Source organism: Acomys minous (genome assembly GCF_964271855.1).
Source record: "Acomys minous genome assembly, chromosome: 9".
Taxonomy (NCBI): Eukaryota; Metazoa; Chordata; class Mammalia; order Rodentia; family Muridae; genus Acomys; species Acomys minous.
The window spans coordinates 53,550,273-53,560,420 of record NC_140490.1 but is presented as its reverse complement, the minus strand read 5'-3'; the positions used below and the strand labels follow the sequence as shown (position 1 = coordinate 53,560,420).

Below are 10,148 nucleotides of genomic sequence, written 5' to 3'. Positions count from 1 at the left end.
CTGCCGACGCATGCGCGCTGGTCTAGGAATTCACTTCGCCAGCTCCAGTCCCAGCACCTCTCTGAGCCGACCTGGGAAGTGATGGATTTATAGCCAGGGCAATCTCACCATCAGCTCCAGCTTTTCCCAACAGCCCTAACCCGCTTTCCCGGTCAGTCCCTGGCCAGCGAACCGAAGCCAGGGACTGACTGCTGAAGGTTGCTGAGTCCCACGCTGGTGTGAGCGAGTGTTTGAGCACTAGTGTAGTGGAAACATTTGTAAGATCATGCCACCCTTCCCTTGCCCCCGAAACTTTTGGGTTAGAGGTGGGGGAGGGGAGGGGCGATGGGTCAGAAGAGCTGAAGAAGGGCCCGGGTCAAGAGTCTGGGCGCACCTGGACGCTAGCTGTGGGACAGGGTCCCCGCCCCCTCCTCCTCACCCGCCCACGAGCTTCAAGGCGCTGCTTGCCTTAGCGGATCTGAATGCCACCCCCAGGGCGGCCTCCGCGGTGGATTCCAGATCAAGTGTTGCCCAATAGGTGAAGCTATTCGCAATTGTGCTTCATTTCTGTCCCCGAGATTTAGTCTGCTGTCATTGGCAAAAGGGTGTAGGGGTGGCGTGGGGGAAGAATTACAAACACACATGCTCTTTGACGTTGGAATATTTAACACTTAAGTATAAAGCCCACGTTCATGATTCCCTGTTCCTCCTCCAAGCTCCTATGGCTCCCAGGCTCTTCATCTTTTTTCGTTAAAAACCTTTTTTAAAGCGAGAATGAGGCGTTGGTGGCTCTGGAATGGGCAGCTGAAGTTTGGGGTTGGGGTTTGCGTTCCCATGACAGATAAAAATCGTTCAAGTGACTTCACTGCTGCTTCTAATTAGAGGGGAGTTTAAAAGAAGCCACAGGGTTTGGGGCTCTCACCTTGTTCATCTAGGTCCCATCACAACCTGGCCAGGAACGAAGCAAAGCAAGCGAGGAGATTAGCCCCGGGGTGGGTGCTCTACTCCCACAGTGACTGCAGCCCCTTCCAACACCCCCGTCTCGCCCCCCCCTCCCCACCCAGGACCATGAGATCTCGGGTTGTACTGTGTGCAGGCCTGAAGCACCTGGAACAGACTCGATCATTTTCCTGGGGCTACTATCATGGGGACATAGCGAGGGGACAAAGAGCAGGTCTCCCATCAGTTCTCTGACATGTCAGCAAATATATGTAAAAGGTCAGCTGTGAACTGCACGGTAGTGAAGTCCTCTGCACCCCAAAACTCCTCCTTCCTACTCTGGCGGGGAGGCTGCTCTAGATGGTCCACCCCATTTGAGTGTCAAGGGGAGGAGTGTTGGTGTCTTTCCTTGGAGTCCCTTCAGCATTTTAATCGTCCTTTAATCTGCTGGCCTTTCATCTCAGTGCTGATTTTTCTACTTGATTGGAAACCTTCTTGGACCTGTCTTAAAACCTTGCTCAACTAGTTTGGAGTTTATTTGTAGGTGGGGTTTTTGGGTTGTTTTTTCCTTTATTTTGCTTTAGCGACAATAGTTAAACGCTGCTTCAAATTCATGAATGTCTATACTAACCCCCCTTGTTTTTTTTTTTTTAAACAGGATGTTGAAATGAGGGCTAGTGAAATACACACACACACTCTACGACACACGTGGAGGCAGTGTTTGCAGCTCCTTGTGGTTCCCTTGGGGGGCGCTGTGCTCGTTTACAAATGTGCAATGGTTACAGATCCCTTCAGCCCTGCCTTTCCCTAACATAACACCGCGCGCCTCCTGAGTGGGCCCGGCCTGGCCCTGAAAGACGAAACAGGCGTGTGTCAGGGCTGGGGTGGAGCGTGAGGAGCGCCATCTCCACCCTGAGTGGTTTTTTTTTTTTTTTTTTTTTTTGGCTAGCAAAGCGATGCATGCAGGAAGAGGCAAGCAAGGTCGTCAGTGGTGGTGTGTGTGCAAAGTCAATCGCTGCTTAGAGCGGGTAGGGGAATTAGAAATCAAAGAGCCTGGGCCTTGGGAAGGAACGTCTTGGGCATCTCTCATCAGACACCCGGAGGGTGGAGGGAAGAAGACCGGAAAAGAGAAAAGAGCTGGAATTAAGCTTCCCAGTGAAACTTCAGGGTGCACATCAGTTCCGCCCATTTTATTTGCTGACTGAGTGGTCTTGGGCGAAGATTCTGAACCTACCTGAAACCCAGTTTCCTCACTTAAAAATGAACATTTGGTGAGAATTCAATAAGGGAACCTGAGCAAACCCCTTTCGCAAGTCACATGACTGTCAGAGCACCATCACGTGAGCACTTCAGAGGCTGAAGGTTTAGTCCTACCTCTCCAAACACAACTTGGATTCACAGCACCCAAAACCAGTTCAAGTCAAGATGAGATCAGCTCCATTTTCCTCACCACAGACCCACCAAGGTTGAGATGTTTGTCTAGAGCCCTCCCAGGACTCCTTCCTCAAATCCCCGTCCATCCAGACTCTGGCTGACTCCATTTCCCCAAGACACCAACTTCCTGCCTCACAGCCTTTTTATATCTGTACCTGCTTTTCATCTGTCTTCTACCGGCGCAGAGGGACTCAAACACCCGCAGTGTCCAGGACAAGATTGAAGGACCGAACCTGAACCGCCCCCCCCCAGCCCCCCCCCTTCATTCCCCATCAGGTTTAAGGCAGCCTTCCTAGAGAGGCTGCAGTGCCCAGTATCGCAGCAGGCAGGCTCCGCAGCTAACAGGGCCCTAGGAGTTAGCGCCACAACGCAAACTTTCCGTGCGCGTCCAGAAAGCGCTCTCCCAGAAAGGCCGGGTAAAGGAGATTGATCGCGGGACAGATGACACGCAACCCCAGCTGTCGGTAGAGCTGAGTTGGAGTCCTGCCAAGACTGGAGTATTAGATGGATACGCAGGAATCCGTATCTCTCGAAGCTGCCCTTTAGCGTCACCAGGCCCCCAAACCTCAAAAGGAATACTGTGTTCATAGTTCTCTCCGCACCTCATTTTCTTTCACCCTGGGGCCACCACGACTCTTCTTGTCACTTCTCATTTGTCGTCTGCTGCAGGACGTCCAGCGCTGGTCCCTGAAGTTCCTTAAAAAGTACTTGAGAAACCTGGATCCAAGACCGAACAGCAGGTTAACTCTGGAGTCACAGGTGTGGTGACCTGTGTGCCCTTCCCTTTCCCCCTTTGGAGGGTCGGGAAACCAATGCGCAGATCGTGAGCACCGCCCTCTTTCGCAGCAGCGGCTTATCTTCCTGGCTGTCCTTAGGCCAGAGAAAGCTAAACTCAACTTTGAGTAGAAAACCAGTTCTTAGGGACCAGACCAGGAAGGGAGGTTGGAAAGTGTGTGTGTGATTGTGTGTGTGTATGTGTGTGTGTGTGTGTGTGTGTGTGTAGGGGGACGCGGTAAGTGGCATTTTCCCACTGTGCCTGAGGCTAGGTCTCCAGGACCCTAAAGCCCTCTGGACTCTCCAGTAGGATTAAGGCGAAAGAAGAGGATTACCAAGAAACCACAAGAGGAGGAAGCTACACCACTTTGAAAAGTTGCCTAAGGAGAAAGGTGCTGCTGAAATGAGGACCTGCGACTCTGGAGGACATCTGGGCTGCTCTACATTGATGCTCCCAGGTGCCAATAGAAAAAGTCATCCTGGGCAAAAGGCCCTAGGTGTGCACCAGAGGGAAGGAAGGCCCAGTGGCTGGGAGTGTGCCCTGCAGGCTGGAAGAGCACGCCACCGCTGGGTGCAGACCTTTCTCTGCCCTGGGCGACAGGTGCAGCGGTTGCCTCTGCCGCCCTGCTGTGCCAGGGCTGCTGGTGCACTGGTGCGGAACCACTATCGGAACCAGTTTGTGCTTCTGTTTACAAAGCAATCCTGCCATCAAAAGAGGAACAAAATCACCACTTGTCACACCCTGTCATAAAGTGATCTGCCCAGGAGCGAAACTCCAGAGAACCGAGTGTGCGCGTGGTGTGGTGTGGTGTGGTGTGTGGTGTGAGAGGCACAGAAGAAATGGAGACTGCCCTAACTTCCTTGAAGAGTAAATCGCCTGGCCACTGAGAGTTCCATCATGTCTTGTCCTGACAGGCCAAGAAAGACCAGGGTACCCTGGGCTTTGGAGCAAGGGTGTGGCAGGAGAGCTCAGCCAGCACCCAGGACTAGGCCAAGCAAGCTGCAGAGTCCCTCTCTCTCGGCTCTTTGGAATGAGACCACCTGTTGTTGTTCCCTAACTCCAAATACTAACTTTCCTCAAATCCTCAGTTGCCCTTAAGGCTTTTCAAAATAGGTGAGAAAATGGGTGTGGGGGGCGGGGGCAGGGGGGAAATGTGTGAATTCTTGGAAACTGTGAACGTCCTTAATGGCAAGGATACTCTGGAAATTTCTGACTGATGCTAGTGGATTTTTGCCTCCTGCATCTGAGGACATTCTCCTGAATTTGTTCTGGGGGGGGGGGGCGGGGAAGGTTTAAGATAGAGCCAGGTAGCACCCACTCAGAGCCTAGGCAAAACTGGAAGGGTTTGTCCTAAGACACTGGGAGAGATCCTCGCCTTCCCCCACAAGCCTTGGAGTCTTCTTCCCAAGTTATCCAGGTCTAAAATGGGGTGAGAGGAGCTTTGTGTGGCCAAGCTCACCTGTGACTGGAGGGTTTCACCCAGATGCCTCTGCCTACCTCTCCAGTGCATTTCAAAACAACCAAAGACAATGACAAATTAAAAGAAGGAATTCTTCCTTTTAGACTGCTCTTTGTTGGTCTTGGTATCACTTTACACACCTTTAACAACATTTGAGTTTGTACCAGAGCATTCAAAACTTTGCCCTAGTTCGCCACCCCCACCCCCCACCCCTGGCCATTCTATGAACAATATTTATTGCAGGGCCAGCATCCGTGTACATTTGAACTTCTGTGCATACAAGCCACCCTGAATTGGGGAGTCCCCATGTCTGTCACCTCAGTCTGAAAAGTCTGTGGAATTCTCATCTACACTAGTTGAAGGCCTTCAAGAAACAAGTCCCGTACAGCTCATGTCAGCAGAGTCGGCGCTACGCTTGACCACTTGGGCAAGAGCTCTGTCAGACTGGACAGTGTGGTTTTTCACGGACTTGGGAATTAGCAGGATCTTTAAATGCCTAAGGTAAGGTGACCCCGCCCCCCCACCCCCGCCCCTTCTCCAGCTAAAAAGCTTTCCAGGGAGCAATGAATGACTAAAAAGCTTCGGCTTTCCAGCTTTGCTCTACAACAAGGTCGGTCACCTGGAGAGTTTTCCAGTTTTGATGCCCAAGCAGCTTTCTGGTGGAATTACATAAGAGTGTCTCCAGGTAGGGACGAAGCAAAAATATTTTAAGAGGATTTAACTCCACGACACTTGCCTAGCATCGGGAGGCCTTGGATTTGATCCCCCCCCCCCGGGGCTGAAGAAGAAAAACAAAACAAGACAACAGGTACCACCAGCCTGCAAGCTTTGCAGGGGAAAGTCGGTATCAACTGGGAATTTGTTAAATTATACAAACTCTCAGCTGCCACTTTACATAACTCTGCTGAAAATTGTGGGAACTGGGTCTGCCGATCAACATTTTAACCAGCTCTTTTGCTTGTCTTGCCCCCTCAGACTGCTACTACGCACCTGAAGCAATTTTTTTAAAGCTTTTGTTTTTTAAATTTTTGTTATTTTCTTACGTGTGAGTCGTGTGAAGATGCCTGCAGAAGCCAAAAGGAGGCTTAAGATCTCTTGGACCTGGAGCTACATGGTATTGAGAGCAGCCCAATACCAGAGGGTGCGAGCACCTGACCTGGAGTCCTTTGGAAAAGCAACCTGTGCTCCTAACCAGTGTGGCCACAGAGGTTGACGTCTACCATCTGCAGCTACTCTTCAGCTTTCCCCTAAATTAGGTGAAAGGAAATTCCTCTCTCCGTTCCATCCTGCCTACCCACCCCCCTTCCCCTGTCCCGCCTTCCCTCCCCCTGCCCAAAACCACTCTTTAGGCTGCTTGTTGACATTATCGCGCTCTGTCGCAGCGCCCCCTCCCGCATCCTTCCTCTCCTGGGACAATTTTTCTGTATTTGTGCATAAAGGAGGCTGGGTCTCATGGACCCAAGAGCTCGGATGCCTTTTCCGACAGCAGAGGCTGTGTTGGGCGGCAGGCGCAGCCAGCCCTAAAGGCAACAGTTGCAAGCCTAGGGGGCTCTGCACTCAGCTCGTGGCCCGAGGCCGCTGCTCCTTCGCCAGCTTAATCTGCAGGAGGACTAGTGCCCCTGTGGCTCAGCCAAGCCTCTAGAAGAGTCTGGCCACTAGTTGCGGTGTCTTTGCCTGAATTGGACCATACCTGAGCAAACAGGTGGGCGTCGCCTCCTGACGTCACGAAAGGGACACCAGGGGGCTTCTGGACATTTGTATGTCCAGGCCCCTGTCCCAGGGACTCTGATCCTCCCAGCTCCTGGGGGGAGCCAAGGCCGGTGGCTAGAGTCCATCCTGGGGGCGGCGCCGAGCACAGGGCGTCCCCTGGGGATGGACGGTCCCCGCTGCGCGCTGTGGCGCCAAATCCTGCCGGGCCAGGGGGCGGGGAGCCGATCTGGCTCCTTCCCATTCGGAATTTAGAGGCTGATGGAGACAGAGAGTCTCCTAAACTGAAAGAAGTCTCCTGGAAGTCTAGGAAGGACGCCTCAAAACTTTCTGCCATGCAAAACCCGAGCTATTGCCAGAGCTCTGTCTTAAATCCCTTTATCCAGGTCTTTCCACGCATTTTCCCGCAGCGGCGTGGAACGTGGCGGGGAATCTGAGTCCGGCACAAGCCAGGATAAGATTGCGTTTGCTTTTAGTTCGCTTTAAAATGAGTGATGACAGACTGGCTGCAGGTGTGGCTTGACACTTTCCAAGTTGTTACTCTAATATGGAAATACCCTGGCTTGTCTTTTTTTTTTTTTAATGTTTCATTTGAAGAATTTTATTTTAAAAAGTGAAGACACTTGCTTTCCCACCCCTCCGCCCCCAAGACAGGGTTTCTCTGTGTAGCCTTGGCTGTCCTGGACTCGCTTTTGTAAATTAGGCTGGCTTTGAACTAACAGAGATCCATCTGCCTCTGCCTCCCAAGTGCTGGGATTAAAGGTATGAGCCACCACCCTGCTTCTGTTTTGTTTTTTCAAGACAGGGTTTCTCAGTGTAGCCTCCGCTGTCTTAGAACTACCTTTGTAGACCCTGGTCTACTCAGATTGGTCTGCCTTCGCCTGAGTGCTGGGATTAAAGTCGTGGACCATCACCATCATCCCATCAATTATTTATTTATTTATTTACTTTCTTTCTATTTCTTTTTCTCCTCCTCCTCCTCTTCTTCTTCTTGCCTTGTTTTTTTGGAGGCAGGGTCTCTCTTCCTACCTATGGCTGCCCTGCAACTATTTATGTAAACAGGCTGGTCTGTCTGCCTCTGCCTCCCAAGTGCGGGTGGACTGGGCCCCAACACCTAGCTGGGAAATTTCTTAATAACAGAGCCTTGCTTATTTTCAAAGTGTGGCATAAATGACAGCTGCCAGTGCTTGGAGGTTTTCTGGGGCTTTGTAAGACTATCTATGGGCAATCACAAAATAATAAGCCAGATATTTCTGGCTTTCAGATATAGCTGGCTTCTCAGAGTCTGTGGAGTTTTGTAATTTGTATATTTTTATAGGTCATTCCTTCTCGCCACCAACCCCAAATAAAACAGTATATATTTTTGTTGTTGTTTTTTGAGACAGGGTCTCTCTCTGCCTTGGCTGTCCTGGACTCTCTTTGTAGACCAGGCTGGCCTTGAACTCACAGTGATCCACCTGCCTCTGCCTCTCAAGTGCTGGGATTAAAGGTGTGTGTCACCATAGCCAGCATAAAACAGTATTTAACACTGCTTTAGCACTTTGGGGAGACCTTCTTCAAACAGCATTGTATTTTTCTTTATCATTATTTCAACATGGTAAGTTTTATTCAGATTTTAAATTGGCATTTTAACAAAGCCAGATCAAATACATGCCACTGGGGTGGGAGGAGGCTAGAGGATTTTTGACAGACCGCTCTGACATCATCTGTCCCCAAACTTAAACCCTCTGGTTCTGAAGCTCCCAATGTAAATTGTGTAACCTTTTTAATTAGATCATTTCAGCCACGAGGCTGGGAATGTGAGAATTCCACCATTTTCCTTTGAAGGGTGCTACTCAAAAGAAGGAAAAGGCCGGCTCCCCCTCCCCCGCCCCAGAGTGATTGAAAACAAATACACAAACCTGACAATTTATACACACTTTCTGACTTTGGAAATTGCTATGTAAAATACGCAAATTATAGGATACTAGGATAATTGTGGTCTTCAGCCTAAATAGTTTATTTCTAATTATGAAAAACTGGTTTCCATTTGCCTTGGGAAATTTTAAAGGCAAAGTTGTGTGTGACACTTAGTTGAACAAGGATTTTTGGCAGAATTTGGCTGTTTTTAGCTTCTATTTTAATTTTTTAAAAACTTAAATGTGAATGAAACTTGTATGTGTGCTACATGAAGAATGTGGACTTAAACTTGTCTCCTTTTATTTATAAGTACATGCATGTAAAAAATACAGACCAGCTTAAGAATTCCTATTTCATTCAAATATTTAATTTTTAAAAATCCTATGATGCCAGCATTATTTTTTAACATATATACTTTTTGTTTTTTTAGCTTTACTACTAGAAAGAGAGGCTAGCGAATAGGCTTTCTACAGCTTTGGCAACTCCCAGTGTGTCGAGATGCCAGCATGCAATAGGGAAAATTTTGACTTGTGGTGTTTGAGGTTAAACAGTGGCTTGGCTCAAGACTCCCAAAGAGACAGAATTCAGTACATTTTCCATCATTTTATCCTGAAGAAGAAGCCACCAGAATTAGATTCTGGGAGCCTCTGGACCTTTATCGTAATGCCCCTTGTGAAACTTTAAGTGTGGTTATACTGGACCCTCTACAAATGTATGTACTGACCCTGTATATAGCAATTCCAGAGCTACTTACATTATTAGCGGTAGAAATGCTCAGCTCTAGAGGTCCAGGCTGGTGGTCTGCCCTCTCTGTACACATTTCCTAAGGAGTTAGTGTACCAAAGGGCGTCTTGGATTAAAGATCTGATAAGATTTTTGTTTTGTTTCGTTTCGTTGTTTTGTTTTTGAGACAGGGTTTCCCTGTGTAGCCTTGGCTGTCCTAGAACTCACTCTGTGGACCAGGCTGGTCTGGAACTCACAGAGATCTACTGGCCTCTGCCTGCCCGGTGCTGGGATTAAAGGTGGACACCACCGCCCAGCAAGAACCTTTTGACTAATGAATGATTGTAAGCTGAGAAGATTGAATGACCAGTGATGCTATGTATCCATTGCTCACCATGAACAGGAAGTGGGCAGAACTCCGAAGTTTGAGAAAAGGCGCTTCACTTTAATGTTGAGTGTGTGTGTGTGTGTGTGTGTGTGTGTGTGTGTGTGTGTGTGTGAATATTTTCCAGGGATGAGCTCAACCTCCCCTGCAAAGAAAACAAGAATATGAATGGCACCTAATTATACAGACCTGTACCTGCCTGTGTCTTTAATGTGCCTCAAACAGTCTGGACACTGTGGGGCTGGAGCCATGTCTCAGAGGTTAAGAACATTTGACCAGCCGGGTACGCACCCTCAATCCCAGCACTCCGGAGGCAGAGGCAGGTGGGATCTCTGAGCTGGAGGCCAGCCTGGCCTACAGAATAAGTTCCAGGACAGCCAGGGACACACAGAGAAACCGTGTCTTGAAAACGGCACAAATCAAAACACTGGATGCTCTTGCAGAGGAGCCAGGTTCAGTTCTGAGCACGAAAATGCCAGCTCACAACCACCTGTAACTCCAGTTCCAGAGGATCTGATGCCCTAGTCTGCCCTCCAAGAGCTACCAGGGATCCACAGGGTATACAGACATACACGCAGTCGCAGACATATACGCAGGCAACAGACTCCAACACACAAAGAATAAAAATAAATACTTGAAAAAAGAATCTACCCAGCACTTGGGAGGCAGAGGCAGGAGGATCGCTGTGAGTTCGAGGCCAGCCTGGTCTACAAAGTGAGTCCAGCATTGCCAAGGCTACACAGAGAAACCCTGTATTGGAAAAAAAAAAAAAAAGAATCTAGACACAGAGCTGCTACTTTCTCACAGAAGAGAGGCAGAACAAGGAGTTCACTTTCAGCCTTCAAGGT

At 49.3% G+C, this 10,148-nt stretch overlaps 1 long non-coding RNA gene across 1 annotated transcript; it reads right to left on the bottom strand.

Moving 5' to 3' along the window:
* Nucleotides 1-1,538: 1,538 nt before the first annotated feature.
* Nucleotides 1,539-7,488, bottom strand: LOC311605592. The gene is made up of 2 exons (XR_014782021.1): nt 6,277-7,488; nt 1,539-3,069 (listed from the first exon to the last, which is right to left on the bottom strand). It is a non-coding gene; the product is annotated as an uncharacterized lncRNA (long non-coding RNA).
* Nucleotides 7,489-10,148: the final 2,660 nt, after the last annotated feature.